This window comes from Cervus elaphus, chromosome 10, assembly GCF_910594005.1.
Source record: "Cervus elaphus chromosome 10, mCerEla1.1, whole genome shotgun sequence".
Taxonomy (NCBI): Eukaryota; Metazoa; Chordata; class Mammalia; order Artiodactyla; family Cervidae; genus Cervus; species Cervus elaphus.
This window is the reverse complement of record NC_057824.1, coordinates 47,668,346-47,683,541: the sequence shown is the minus strand read 5'-3', so window position 1 is coordinate 47,683,541 and position 15,196 is coordinate 47,668,346. Positions and strand designations below refer to the sequence as shown.

Below are 15,196 nucleotides of genomic sequence, written 5' to 3'. Positions count from 1 at the left end.
GGCCTCCTCCAAAGGGAGCAGAGGACCCATGGCACGGGCAACACTGGAGTCGGTAGCAGGGCAGGACCTGCTTCATCAGAGCCTGTGTTTCAACCAGACACGGAAGTTTGAGCTGCTGTATTCTGTGGCAGCTGAGGGCTGGGATCAGGGGAGAGCACAAGGCTCTGGGAACACAGAGGAAGGGACAAACCCTTAGTCACAATCTCCTGGATGGAGCCCATGACAGAGTAAAGGATGCTTTACTTTATATGATTATATAAGTCATATAATGAGAGCCAGGAGACAGAAACAAATATTTGTGAAGGACTTGCTGGGTCCTAGGGACCTACTAGGTGATTTATAGCCATTATTTTATTTGCTAACTCAGGCTCAGAGAGGCCAAGTGACTTTTCCAAGGTCACACAGCAAGCAAATAGACCAGCCAGGGCTTCAGAATCAGATGGCATGGCCTCTTCTCCATGTTTACATCATCTGCTGTCTTGAACATGATCTTCAGCAGATGCTCAGCCTTCAGTTCACCAGCTGAAAAATTTTAGGGTTGGGCTGGAGGGATCAGTGGTTCTCAGACCTGGCTATACCGAAATGGCTTCTAACATAAAAGATTCTGTATACTTCCTGTCCCCCGCTTGCTCCCTTAATCAGTACTGAAAACTAGAAAGGATGCTGAGAGCTTTCTCTGGCTGCGTGGTTTCATCCTCTTCTGGTTTCCTCCCAATGATACTAATGAGAAAAGCCAGCATTGATCACAGTTACTCTGTGCAAGTGTAAAGGCCTTGCACAGACCTCTCTTTTTAATCATTACAACAAGCCTATGGATTGTGAAGTGTTAGTCACTCAGTCACATCCGAGTCTTTTGCGACCCCATGGACTATAGCCTGCCAGGCTCCTCTGTCCATGAAATTCTCCAGGCAAGAATACTGGAGTGATTGCCATTCCCTTCTCCAGGGGATCTTCCCTACCCGGGAATTGAACCTGGGTCTCCTGCATTGCAGACAGATTCTTTGCCATCTGAGCCACCAGAACCCCACCCTGTTTTATAGATGGGGCAGTTGAGGCTGAGAGGGGTTAATAACTAGCTCAAGGCTCTGAAGTGAGTAAATGACAGAGCTGGGACTCAAAGCCAGGAAGATCGGCCCGCGAGCCTGGCTTTTCTGACTGCCAGCCCCGCGGCACTGCCTGGACCCCTCTGGCTCTTACTTGTCTTCCTCCCCTTGGGGAAGGTTGGGACCCCAAGGCTCTGTCCTCACCCCACTGCTCTTTTACCTCCTGTCCACTTCCTCTGCCCTCACTTCCATCCGATGGTTTCTGTTCTCACCCCCATGACACCGACTTCCTGGCCTGCGTGACCACTTCCCATTAGACTTCTGCCCCTGATAAACCACTCATGCCCCAGACCCCACTTGGGCCTCCCCAGCCTGTGAACACTTGAGCCCCTCCCATGACTCCCACCATCTCCCAGGATCCGCCCGGAGCCTTCCCTGCCTTTTGCCTGTACTGCCACGCTGTATTCTATGATGTTTCTCCTATCCTTCCCTCCTTGGCTTCTCGCTGTCCCCGCCCTATTTCCTCTTCCCTGCACCTTTGTAATCCCATCCTTCCTGCCCCCTCAAAGAGCCTGGTGACCGGTGGATTGTCCTTAATGCCCAGCACTGCCCATATAACTTGCTTTTTCCAAGAACCTGTGCTGGCTGCCCAGAGACCCTGCCGGATGTGGTACCTTCAGGGTCCCTAGTCCCTGTCCTCTGCAGGCCTTAACTTACAGAGCATCCTCCACCAGGCAGCTCCTGTGATCTGGTTCAGGGGCCATTCCCTACTGTGTGTCTCTCCTGTTCATCCATGCTCACCTCTTGGCTTCCCTTCCACACTGGAAGTTCTTTTTTTTTTTCCCCAGTATTTATTTATTTATTTGGCTGCACCCGGTCTTAGTTGTGGCATGTGGGATCTTAGTTCCCCAACCAGAGATTGAACCCGGGCACCCTGCACTGGGAGCGCGAAATCTTAGCTACTGGGCCAGCAGGGAAGTCCTAAGACTGGAAGCTCTTGAGGGCAGGATCTGAGTCTTAGCCGGCCCTTGCATGAGGCAGGCACCCAGGCCTGTTTGCCAAATAAGTGAATGTACAGCAGTCAGAGGACCAACAGCAGCCTGGGGCTGTAGGCAGGCCTCCGCTTGCAGAACACTTTGCTTTGCACATTTTGGAGGTTCCCTCTCTGTCTTCTTCAGTTTCCCTAATGATTATATCTCACTAGATGCCGGCCCTGTGTGCCAGGCCTGGGCACCCAGGGTACCGTGGAAGAACATCGGTCAGCTCCTGAGAGCTTGGTTGGAGAATTCACTTAGGAAAGAGCCTGATGAGGCCGCAAACAGAACTAAGGCTCAAGGGTGATGATTTGAATTTCCATCAAGTTCAGAACACTTGATAAACATTCCCAAACTGTGGTCTTGGACTTCCTAGGACTTCATTCTGCTTCAGGTCAGATCTTTCTGAGCTTAGACGAGGTTACCAGGAAGGGAGAGAAACTGGCCTGGTGTCCTGGGCCCCTGGACATGGCCGAGGGCAGTGGCCTCTGTGCAGGTGCTAGAGTTTGGGGCAGAGCATGAGAGATGTTAGGATGAGTGTGGAAACAGGAAGTCTGGGGATGTTAGGATGAATATAAGAACAGGAAGTTTGGGGACATTAGGATGAATACAAGAATAGGCAGTCTGGGGATGTTAGGATGAGTGCAGGAACAGGAAGTCTGGCTCTGCCCCTGCATCTCTCATTGCAAAATGAGGAGGCTGGAAAAGATTTCTGAGGGTCCTTCCAAGTCTCAAATATTTCAGCTTTAAAAAATATACATATTTCAGCTTTTAGAAGTCCTCTAAGCAGCCTTTCACATTAAAATCAGGACACATGTTTCTTCTGAGCTCGCAACTCCTGCCTTAAAAGGGGTTCCCAAATGCCCCCTGTTTGTGGGATGGGGCTCGGGTACCAGTGATGTGAGGCTCACGAAAGGATGGTGCTGCTCCTTAGGAAGGGATGGGGTGTGTCCGTGTGATCCAGGAGAGAAGATCCCCGGCCCCACTTGGGCACTGAAAGAGTTGCTCGCTAGCAGGGCACTGATGAGGCTCATTTTATGCTCCCCTTCCGCGGGCCCACTAATTCCACTACCTCGGGACCAAGTGTGTGGGGGGCCTGGGTGGGGCGCAGGGCTGGCGTGGCGGCACCACGGGCCAGCGGCCAGGGCTTCTCCTGCATCCAGAAGGGTTGACGGCCTGGAGAGGTGCCCACCTAGGAAAGGGAACTTGTCAGCCCCACCTCTTGGCAGGATGGTGACTGCTTCCTGTTTTCCTGTCTGGGCAGGCAGGGAGGAGCCCTGTTCCCAGCTGTGGGCAGTGAAGTCTGACGCTGCGGGGAGAGGGCTGGGGACCCAAGGTGTCGTCTGGCACAGCCCGCTGGGGAGAGAGCACGCATCTTCTTGGATCTGAAAGGCCGCCCTTTACTTCCACCTCTGCTATTAGTGCTCAGAGACAGCCCAGGATTTGGTGGGCTGTTCAGGAAGCCAGTGTGGCCAGTCACTTCTTTTAACTATCACTGTGTGAAGTTTTCAAAGTACGTTTACAAGTAACCTCTTTTCAGCCATGGAGCAACCAGGCAGTAGGTAATTTTGGTCCGTTCTCAAGCGTGGACACTGAAGCCCAGAGAGCTTCTGTGTCTTGCCCAGGAACACCCAGGAAGTGGCCAAGGAGCTGAGGCTGGAACCTGGTGGGTCTGATCTCAGATTGTACACTTTCTTTTCCATACCCCTGAAGCTGAAGCCTGGCCAGGGCTGGTAACTTCAAAAAGGTACAGAGATTTTTTTTTTTTACTCCCTAGATTTTTTTTTTCAATTCACTTATTTGGACTTTTGAAATTCCTCCCAGAAGATGTTTTGCAACACATCAAATCCCAAAGACAGGGGAGCCTGGTGGGCTACAGTCCATAGGGTCACAAAGAGTTGGACATGATTGAGTGACTAAGCATAGCACAGCACGACTATCAGATAGAACAGGAAATGGCAACCCACTCCAGTATTCTTGCCTAGAGGATTCCACGGATAAAGGAGCCTGGCGAGCTACAGTCCAGAGAGTCACAAAGGGTCGGACATGACTGACCACAGCAACTATCAGAAAAGCCTGTATCCAGAATATGTTTTTTTTAAAAAAAAAGGAAAACCAGCAAGGACAACCCAATAGAGAAATAAGCAGGAGGAACTTCACAAAAAAGGATAAGCAAATGGCCAATAAACATATAGAAAGGTGTACAACTTTGTTAGTAAGCATGGAGGTAAAAATTAAAATTACAGTGAGATATTGCTACATGCCTATCAGGATGAAAGAAATAAAAACAGGAAAAAAAAAATCACAGTGCCAAGTGTTGGCAAGAATGTGGAGCAATGAAAGCGCTCATGCACTGATGATGGGGCTGGACACTGGTGTAGCTGCATTTCAAAATAGCCTGGTTGTCTGTCTAGTCAAAGCAATGGTTTTTCCAGCAGTCATGTATGGTTGTGAGCATAGGACCATAAAGAAGGCTGAGCACTGAACTACTGATTCTTTTGAACTGTGGTGTTGGAGAAGACTCTTGAGAATCCCTTGCACTGTAAGGAGATCCAACCAGTCCACCCTAAAGGAAATCAAACCTGAATATTCATTGGAAGGACTGATGCTGAAACTGAAGCTCCAGTGGCCACCTGATGTGAAGAGCCAACTCATTGGAAAAGACCCTGATGCTGGGAAAGATTGAAGGTGAAAGAGGGTGGCAGAGGGTGAGATGGTTGGACAGCATCACTGAGTCATGGACATGAATCTGAGCAAACTCCAGGAGACAGTGAAGGACAGGGGAGCCTGAAAAAGAGTTGGACACCACTTAGTGACCGAACAACAATGACAGCATTAAAGATTAAACATTAGCACACTCAATAACCCACCAAGTCCACACCAAGCAATATACCCAACAGAAATGTATGCCCATGCACCAAAAGGTATTTATAGAAGAATATTTACTCATAATCATGTTGTGTAATAACCCCAAACTAGAAACAACCCAAGAGCTCATCAGCAGTAGATGGATAAGTAAATTGTGATCTTCTCTCTCATGGGGATACTATACAGCAGTGAAAAGGAACAAACGATAGTTACCCTCAACAGTGTGGGGGATTCTTTTTTTTTTTTTTTTTGATGTGGACCTTTTTTTTGAAGTCTTTATTGAATTTGTGACAATATTGCTTTTGCTTTATGTTTTGTTTTTTTGGCTATGAGGCATGTGGGATCTTATCTCCCCAACCAGGGATTGAAACTGCACCCCCTGCATTGGAAGACAAAGTCTTAGCCACTGGACCACCAGGGTTAAGTCAGCGTGACTCTTATAAACATAATGTTGGGGGTGGCGGGAGAGACAGACTCCCAGGACAAATCTGAAGGCTTCCATTTATATTAAGTTCAAAAAACAGGCAAAGCAAAACTGGGATTTAGGGGTGCTTGCATAGATGATAAGGCTGTAGAGAAAAAAGGGACTGATTATTCTAAGAGCTCAGATAAAGGTCTCCTCTGAGTGCAGGAGAGGTGAGTGAGGGGGAGGGTGTTCAGAACAGGGGCGCTTCTGTGGCCCTGCCATCCATCTGTGTGTTGGCCTGGATGGTGGTTTATGATAATTCATTAAGCTGTACTTTTTCGCTTCATGCAGTTCTCTCTATTTATATATTTCAGAATACAAAAGATTATAAAAAACCTCTTTCCAGGGAGTAGGAGACTGTCTTGTGGAGGCTAAGTAAGAACCTGCCATTTAGATATCCACCCACCCTTTGAGGTCTCTCTCAAACACAGCCTCCCCCGTGAGAGTGCCTCTGACGCTGCCCTGGAGCTGGGAAGTGTTTGATTTATGAATCATGCGTCTACAAGCTGCACACTCCGAGCGCTGCTGTAACACGGAGCGGGGCGGGTGACACCTGTCATTAGGCCATGCTTAGCTCGGTGCCCTCGGCTCCCGTTGACATATGTCTTGTATCTCCCTTCGTCAGTGGCAGACGGGTTCCTCGTTCCTCACTCATCTTTTAATGAGTTTCCCCAATGTCTAGCAGAAGGCTTTACACCAGCCCCAGCTCAGGATGTCTGTTAAATGTGAACTATATTAGAGAGAAGTTCTCAAAGGAGAGAATGAAAGGAGAAAGCGTGTCTCTAAGCTCAAAAGAAAGCACATTTGACTAAACCAGAGACCCAGATGGTAGGCACGGAACCTCAGACTTGGCTCTTGCTCCAAAGATTTAGATCAAGCCAGACATGATGAAGGAGGAGAGGAGGAGAGGAGGAGAGGAGGGCGTCAGAGGATGAGATGGCTGGATGGCATCACCAGTGCGATGGACATGAACTTGGACAAACTTCCGGAGATGATGAGGGACAGAGAGGCCTGGCGTGCGTGGTCCATAGGGTTGCAAAGAGTCGGACACGACTGGGTGACTGAACAACAACAATGAGGCGTGATGAGCCACTGTGAGAATCTGGGAGCTTAGGGATTGTCACCTAGGAACATGGCAGAAATGCTGACTTTCTAACAGTGGTTCTTTTGAGGTCTCTGTCTGGCTGCATGGTCCCTGGGGCCAGCCCTGGTGACAGTTGCTCTGTGCGTTAGTGTGTCTTACTAGGCTGTCAAGTGTCCCCTCTCCTGTACTGGCCTGGATGCATATACCTTCTCTGGTGTTCCTTGGATCTGGCTTAACTGATGCTATGAATCTTCCCTCTCATTTCCCATAATCCATCAGAAAGATACACAGGCGTGAGTACTGTGGTTTCCTCTCTGAGCAAGATCAGCTTCCCTTGGAGTCACAGGTGAGCCCAGGGCTCTGCCTCTCCAGGGTTGGCATATGCGTGCTCAAGTTGCTCAGTCGTATCCAACTCTTTGCGACCCTGTGGACTGGAGCCCACCAGGCTCCTCTGTCCCTGGGATTCTCCAGACAGGAATACTGGAATGGGTTGCCGTTCCTACTCCAGGGTATCTTCCTGACCCAGGGATCGAACCCACGTCTTTTGGGTCTCCTGCATTGGCAGGAGGATTCTTTACCACTTGAGCCATCTGGGAAGTTTAAAAAAAAATATACGTCGGGTGCCTTTTCTTTGTCAGCTCAAGTTTCTGGCGCAGCATCTGGCCCTGAGCAACTCTTGGTACAGGTTTGTGGAATGAAGGATAAAATCTTTTTGGTGAAGGACTGAGTGAGCATCAGCCATTTTTGGTCCCAGTTCTGAACTGTGAACCCTGATTTACAGTCCCTGAATCTGGGATCACGTGAGCATAATTGGAGCTGCCCAGAGGGACCCTGGAAACCTCGTCCCTTTGATGTAACTGTGGGTGGTCCTTGGGGACTTCCTATTGATTGTCATCTCCCTGACTCATGCTTGGAAGTGACTTGCCATCTCCTGCTTCCCTCGAGACCCTTGTTCCAGGATGGGACCTCCCTGTGCAGCCGAGGCCCTGTTACAGCTAAGAAAAATCCAACACAAGCAATGAAAAAAGAAAGAAGGAAGGAAGGGAAGGAAAACCCAACCCATCTAAACCTGGACTCCACCTCCCGCCACAGACCTGCTCATTCTTCTTCGTTCTCAGTTTCAGAGAATCTCAGTTTACAAACCGTCCCAGGCTGTTCCACCTGGGATTGTCCCACTCATTCTAAGAGACCCCTCTCTTCTGCCTGGACCCCTGCAGCTAGTCATCGAGTCCTACTGTTCTTGTCTCCTTGACTGCATCTCACATCACCCCGACTTCTCCACCACCGCCTCTGCCTGAGTTCAGGCCTTCATCTCAAGACTTAGCTATTTACTGCACGGCCCACCTGGCCCTCCTGCCCTCCAGTCTTGACCCTCATAAGTTCTGCCCTTGCCTTAGCTGCCAGAGTTTGGTTTTAAGAGGTCCAAGTGTTTATATCACTCCAGATTTTAAAAACCTCTGTTTGTCATGCGTAACTCTAAGCTGACACCCAAGCTCATTGGCATGGCACAGAGCCAGGCTTTGCCAACCTTAATGCCCAGCCACCACCCCCCACACTCCCTGTAGCCAGCCCACCAAGCACCATAGAGCTCTCCCCGAAAGACCCGCGGCTTCTCCACTCCTGGGTTTTTCCAGGTGGCAGCCTTCTCTTCTGCCCAGAACGCCTCTCCCACTTTATCCACCTGCCAAACTCTTTCCATCCGGTAAGTCCCACCTTCGTGGCCACTCCTGTGGAAAGTCCCCCTCCCTTCTCCACGCAGATTTAGTGAATGGTATTTCTGTGTGTCAGGCTTCCCAGGTGGCCCTAGTGGTAAATACCCACCTGCCAATGCAGGAGACATAAGAGACGTGAGTTCAATCCCTGGGTCAGGAAGATCCCTTGGAGGAGGGCATGGCAACCCACTCCAGTATTGTTGCCTGGAGAATCCCTTGGACAGAGGAGCCTGGTGAGCTACAACCCCTAGGGTCACCAAGAGTCAGACACAACTGTAGCGACTTAGCACATATACACTTCTGTCTGTTCTCTGTTAACATGTTTATCTGGGTGTCTGTCCCACAATGAACTGTGAGCTCCCCTATAGCTTAGCCTGCTCTGTAGGCCTCTGCACCCCATGCACAGGATTCAGCACCCAGAAGGACCTCGGGAGATGTTTACTGAGTGAAGTAATGATGCATCTTAAGGACCTGATTTTGTTTGATTGTTGCTGCAACAGAAGAGGGAAGGGGCCCAGTTCTCACCCAGGGCAGGTGCTCCCCACCAAAGTGAATGCATTTGATCTGTGTCGTGTTGACATGAAACCAAAGTTTTGGCAACACTGGTAGGATAAATGTGAGCATGTTTTAGGAGTGGAGAATTCAGTGGGAGGGACAGAGGTGGTTCTGTGTGCAGTCACAGTACACATCTGGATGGGAACTGGAGCCAGGATTCCTGATTTATACTCTACTGGCAGGCTGATTGGTGTTCCTTCTGCATCTCAGAAGTGTGATGTAGCAGACAGAAAATGCCCCCACCATCAATATGGCCATATCTTCTGTTACGTGGCGAAAGGGGCTCTGCAGATGTAATTAAGGACCTCCAGATATGGAGAGAAGGGACTTCCCTAGCTGTTCAGTGGTCAAGACTCCCTTTTTCTAATGCAAGTGGCATGGGTTTGATTCCTAGTCAGGGAACTAAGATCCAACACACTGCGTGGCATGGCCCAAAAAAAAAAAAAAGAGAGAGGAGCCTGGAGTGTCCAAGTGGGCCAGTCTGATCACATGCCCTTAAAAGCAGAGAACATTCTCTGACTGCCAAGTGGAAGGGAGACATGGCAGAAGGGAAAGCCAGAGGAATTCCAAATGGGAGAAGGATTCAACTTGCCATTGCTGGCTCTGAGTGGGAGGGGCCCATGTGCAAGGGCCCAAGGGAAACAGCAAGGAATTGGATCCTACCAACTACCGGAATAACCTTCAAAGCGAAATTTCCCCAGAGCTCCCAGTAAGGAGTGTAGCCCTGCTGACACCTTGATTTTTAGCCCAGTGGGATCTTACTGGCCTTCTGACCTACAGAACTGTGAGATGATAAACGGGTGTGGTTTTTAGCTGCTCAGTTTGTGATAATTTTTTTACAGCAGCGATAAAAGCTAATCCAGGATGGTATTAATAACAGGTAACTCATGCAGTGCATCAAGAAGCCCAGTGGAACCCAGACAGGCCACCCTTTTAAACCTACAGGAACACTTGTTATTTCATCCGTGCTTTCTGTGGCCATAGAGAGAACTTTGGATTTCCACACTTGGCGCTTATTCACAGACATTTTCTCCTGGAAAAACAATTCAGCAGCCTGTTCAAAACATTCTTTCCTGCTGGGCCATAGAGTTCTCTGGTGCAGTTCCAAGTTTGAAGATCATAGGTGTAAGTTATTTAACCTTAAAAAATTTTTTTGTTTTTTATCAAGTAAGTGCTGTGCTGTCTATTTAAAAAAAAAAAAAAAAGGCAGGTGGGAAATCCCGGAGTTACTATAGGATCCTGATGGTGTCTGCACTTGAGGGAACTGACTCAAAGTCAGGAAGCACAGGCGGGAATAAATGCAGGGCTTCCCTCAGGGTGGGCCTGCCCTGTCCTGAGACTTACTCAGGTTCACTGGTGGTCTGGAATGTTCCTGAAACCCTGGGCTTAGTCCCCGATGGATCAGCAGGTAAAGAGTCCGCCTGCAGTGTAGGAGACCCGGGTTTTGATACCTGGGTCAGGAAGATCCCCTGGAGGAGGAAATGGCAACCCACTCCAGTATTCTTGCCTGGGAAATCCCATGAACAGAGGAGCCTGGCGGGCTACAGTCCAAGGGGTTGCAAAGAGTCAGACATGACTGAGCGCAGGGCCCATTGTAGCAAAGTTAATTTCTTCATTTTGATGATTTTTCCTAGGGTTATATAAGATGTTAGTTAATATAAGGGGAAGCCAGGCAAAGATGTACGGGAACTCTGTACTATTTTTGCAATTCTTCTGAAAGTCTAAAATTATCTCAAACTAAAATGTTAAAAAAAAAAAAAAAAAAAAGAATGGCATGTTGCTTGGCAAATGTTAGTCAGGGCTGAGTAAATGTGCATTCCACTGCTCCCTTGGGTCATCATGGGGACCCTGGAGACCCCACAGACGGAGGGATGGGACGGTGGGGTCTGAGGAGGGAAAGCGTGGAGAGTCTAGGCTGCATCAGGGGAGCGAGCAGGGCGGGGTGCCTTCTCCAAAGAAGACCTGCTCTGAGCTCCCCCGCCAGCAGGTCTCCGAGGGAGAAATGGCCATGGGGGACCTTGTCTGTGGTCCCACAGAGGCACTGCTGCCAGCCTCCACCTGCTGCAGTCAGACAAGCTTAGCTCCCGTTCCAGTTTGGTTACTTATCATGGGAAGGGGGCGAAGCTTGGGAAAGCTCCCAGTACATGGGATAATGTGCTGACATCTGGGCTCAGTGAGGGATTTGAATGAGAGGGCCCAGAGCAGTAGCCAATGCCAGTGGTGGCTTCCGCTCCTGTGAAACCTTCTTGATTGGCCCGCATGGAAGTGCCCATCACTCTGCAGGTCCCCTGAAGCAGTTGCTTTGTGTCCCTCCAAGGACCCTCTCTAGGGATGCCCTTCTGAGTCTCGTGGTTTGTATGTCTTGTTGACCGCATGACTTAGAGCTTTTGTAAACCATAGGGTTTGCCTGTAGGGAGATGCACAAATCAGTGGGTGAGCGAGTGAATGAATGAGTGAACAAGTGAGTAAATGAATGAGTGAAGCAGTGAATGAGTGAAATGGGTGAGTGAATGAGTGAGTAAATTGTTGAGTGAGTGAATGAGTAAACAGATTTCCCTTCTGCCCTTCTGAAAGAGGACAGTATTTACTATATATGATTATTGGCCCAAATGCTTGCCTGGTGTCAGGCTGTTCTCTGGGATGACCCTGGGAGTGTTCAGACCAAGCACCCTTTTATTAGGCTTTTTCTCCCTCTCTCTTGGGTGCCAGTCACCTTTCCAGAAAAAGCAGGCAACTCCGATCTCACAGTGTTTGAGCATCTCCGGCTCTGACGCTGTTTGTCAGTGCTTCGGAATTCTCCAGGCCTCTCTCCTTGTTGCTGAGAACTTTTTGCCACAGGAAATCAGGCTCATTTTAAGGGCCAAACAGTCACTAAATATAGCCTCCTGGCATAGATATTTAAAGAGCTGTGTTGATGATGTTATGTCTGAACAAAGAAGAAGGAGAAAATAACTTTTCTTTTCTTGATAGAAAAGTGAAGTTATACCAGATTTTCTGTGGGTCTGCAGGGAGCCGAGGGCCCTGGGTGGTGTCAGTGTCTTAATTATGGAATCACCAGCTTAGGGCTTGGGCTTTAGATTTCTGTAGCCAGCCAGTCATTTCTTGATAATTCCTTCTCATCTCCGTTTAAAAATACCTCCTGCCCTGGTAAATTACCTCGGACAAGTGTGACCTCTCTGCCAAGCCCAGGCGCAGGGAGGGGGCAGTGCATAGGGAGGTGTAAGAGATGCTCTGCCCACCCGTCCCCCACCCAGGACTGCAGGGGGCCTAAGTGGAGAGCCCACCCAAGTGCTGGCTGACCAGAAGCAGGTGACAGAAGTGGGAGGAGTGGGATGGGGCCCTGGGATCTTTACTTGGTAAAAAGCAGAGTTCATAGAACAGTTCCTGCCTCAGAGGAAGGTCTGGACTGAAATTCCACTCACACTGGTTGGGTCCCGATGGCGTTGGGGTGGGGCTTCCATGGGGGCTGACTGCATCCCACCTCTTCTTTCCTCTGGCTTCCACCTCGGGCTCGTCGGGTGGTCAGGATAACGTCAAGAGTATAAAGCTTCAGCAGTGATGCTGTGTTTTTTTGTTTGGTTTGGTTTTGCAAATGTTCCTTTTGGAATATATAAACAGAACTATTCTGGGAAGTTCTTCTGAACTTACACCTCTTTCTGTAAGAAGCTCTGTGCAGTGGACTCTCATAGTCTTTATATGTGTGAAGATGTCTGTATTTCACCATCCTTTCCCCCCATCCTGTTATAACCAAGATTTTATCAGTGCATACCTGTTTGGTGGTCAGTACGCAGATATCAGTTCCTAAGCTAGTATTAAAAAAGCCTACACAATGGAGCTACCAAACTGCCAAAGAATTACTCAGCCTCTGTTCCAGCTTAAAATTTAGAAACTCTTTATCCGTAAGTAGAGGACACCAGAGCTCAGAATCTTCAAATATTGCTAACTTGTAAGCCTTTTGTGAGGAATGTCCCGATAACACAGGATATGATGTCTTACACATTCTATCCACAGCAAATTATCAGGTTTGGGGAAATTCTGGACCACTTGCATGATATTGCCACAGAGTGTCTGCAGTTCTGATAAGGAGATAAAAAGACCATATAGAAGACACAGAGGTGAGATAGTAGGGAAAAACACAATTATGAAAAATGGATCATTTAAATGACTGTCATCTGGGCTGTGTATATTTCAGGGGATTTGTATAATGCCCTTCACAGTTTATGGAATGTTAAGTTTACATCTAACAAACCTCCCAACATTCCACTAATTTCTGGTCTTGCTGAAATTAAACAGCACACAACTTTTACCTCTTAAAAAGGCAGTTGTACTTTTGTATTTAAAGATGTATTCAGGACTTTCTCAGTGGTCTAGTGGCTGAGACTCTGTGCTGCCAATGCAGGGGGCCTGGGTTTGAACTCTGGTCAGGAAACTAGACCCTACATGCCACAACTACTAAGAGTTTGCATACTGCAACTAAAAAGATCCAGCTGCAGTGAAGATCAAAACTTCATGCTGCAACTAAGACCCAGTACAGCCAAATAAATAAATATGAAAGAAAGATGTATTCAAACATGGGATATGGTGGGATTCCAAGCTTCTTAAAAATATGTTTCTAGAATTCCAGAAAACTTGCCATTTCTACAATAGTTACACAGCTTGCTTCTTGGAGTTGTAGGAGAAAGGTTTGTAAGAACCACCACTAAGACCAATCTAAGACTGCCTAGTTTCCCACCACTTTGGAGCCTGAAATATCTTCATTTTTAGATTCTGGCTCTGCTGTTAAGTCTCCTTTAGTCTCTACTTGATGATCCTCCTCTGCCCATTTTCTTTTTTTTTTTTTTTTTTCTCCCCCCCCTCCTCTGCCCATTTTCATTTGCTTCCTTTTCCTATTTTGCTGAGACTTTTTTAGCCAGAAGATTTATCCTTTCCTATAGCTTTTTTTTTTTTTTTGCCTAACATTCCATTTTTTTCCAAGGCCAGATTAGGTGACTATTTGCTGATATTTTGGGCATTTCTCCTTAGTGCCCATTCAGCAGAATTGGCTTTTGTTCTTGCTATCTTGGCTGCAAGTCGTGACTGTGGACACAGTGGGGCAGGGGTGCAGTGCCAGATACCTGTGGGTACTGTGGAGAGACATTCTCAAAGCCAGCAGCCTGATCATTCCTCCTCTTGCTACCTGAGCTGCTGGGATGTAAGATGGAAGTGGAATAACAGATGGAACAGGATTAGATTAGTTATTTTTCTTCAATGCTCTGAAGCTGCTATTCTGTTGTCTTCAGACAGTTAATCTAATTGTCAATCCCTTGTGGATAATCTGCCTTTTCTCTCTGACAGTTTTCAAGATTCTTTCTTTTCTTTTAATGTGGTGCACTCTGTACACTGGTGTTTTACTTTATTGTTCTTGGGACTTGTGTTAGCTTTTACTCTAATTCTGGAAGTCTTAGCCATTATCTCTGGGAGATTTTTGCCTCTGACTTTTTCCCTTTATTCTCCCCTTTGCAACTCTTATTAAATGCATTGTGGAACTTATTGTTCTGCTTGCCATTTTATTTCATCTCTTTTGTATTTCCTGTCTATTTTTCTGTTTTCACTCCAGGTGATTTCCTCAGTTTCATCTTCCCATTCACTAACTCTCTCTTCAGTTGTGTTTAAACATACCCTGATTTCTAGAATTTCTATTTAATTCTTTTTTTTTTTTTAACATATATTTTATTTCTTTATTTAGGCTATTTTATTTATTTATCTAGCCAGCTCTCAGTTGTGGCATGTGGGATCTAGTTCCCTAATCAGGGATCGAACCTATGCCCCCTGCATTATGAGTACAGAGTCTTATCCACTGGGCCACCAGGGAAGTCCCTAGTTCTTTTTAAAATTCACTTGCTTGGGGCTTCCCTGGTGGTCCAGTGGTTTAGACTCTGTGCTGCCAATGTGGGGGCCCAAGTTCAATCCCTGGTCAGGGAACTAGATCCTTCATGCCAAAACTAAAGATCCTGCATACTGCAGTGAAGATCTCCCATGCAGCAGTGAAGGTCCTGAGTGCTGCAACTAAGACCCAAGACAGCCAAATAAATAAGTAAATATTAAAAAACTACAACCACAGACTCACTTTCTACAGTGTCTTATTTTTGCTTTGTGGCTTCTATCCCTTTGTTTATCTTGTTTTGAGCATTCTTCAGTTCCCTTTTCGGGGGCTGTTATTTATAGTTTCTGAAGTATTTCACTCTGTTGAATCTGCCCTTTGCATAGCATTTGATTTCTCTGTATCTTTTGTCATTTTTGTCCTTGAGATCATCTTTGGTAGTGATTATAGCCCATGGGGTCCTGCATATGCCTTGGATTAGGGAGGCATCTGTTGGGACAGTTTTATGGTTATTTCTGCTAGGCACCATGGGGTCACTGGTTCCCAGTCAAGCTTTACTTGGTTTTCCAGGACT

At 47.5% G+C, this 15,196-nt stretch overlaps 1 protein-coding gene and 1 non-coding gene across 3 annotated transcripts in view; one reads left to right on the top strand and one right to left on the bottom strand.

The window, feature by feature from the left end:
- The window catches only part of HIP1 (huntingtin interacting protein 1), a 135,533-nt gene that overhangs the window by 4,260 nt on the left and 116,077 nt on the right, over nt 1-15,196 (top strand). The window lies entirely within an intron of this gene.
- TRNAM-CAU lies at nt 14,541-14,613 on the bottom strand. The gene has a single exon. It is a non-coding gene; the product is annotated as a tRNA-Met (tRNA).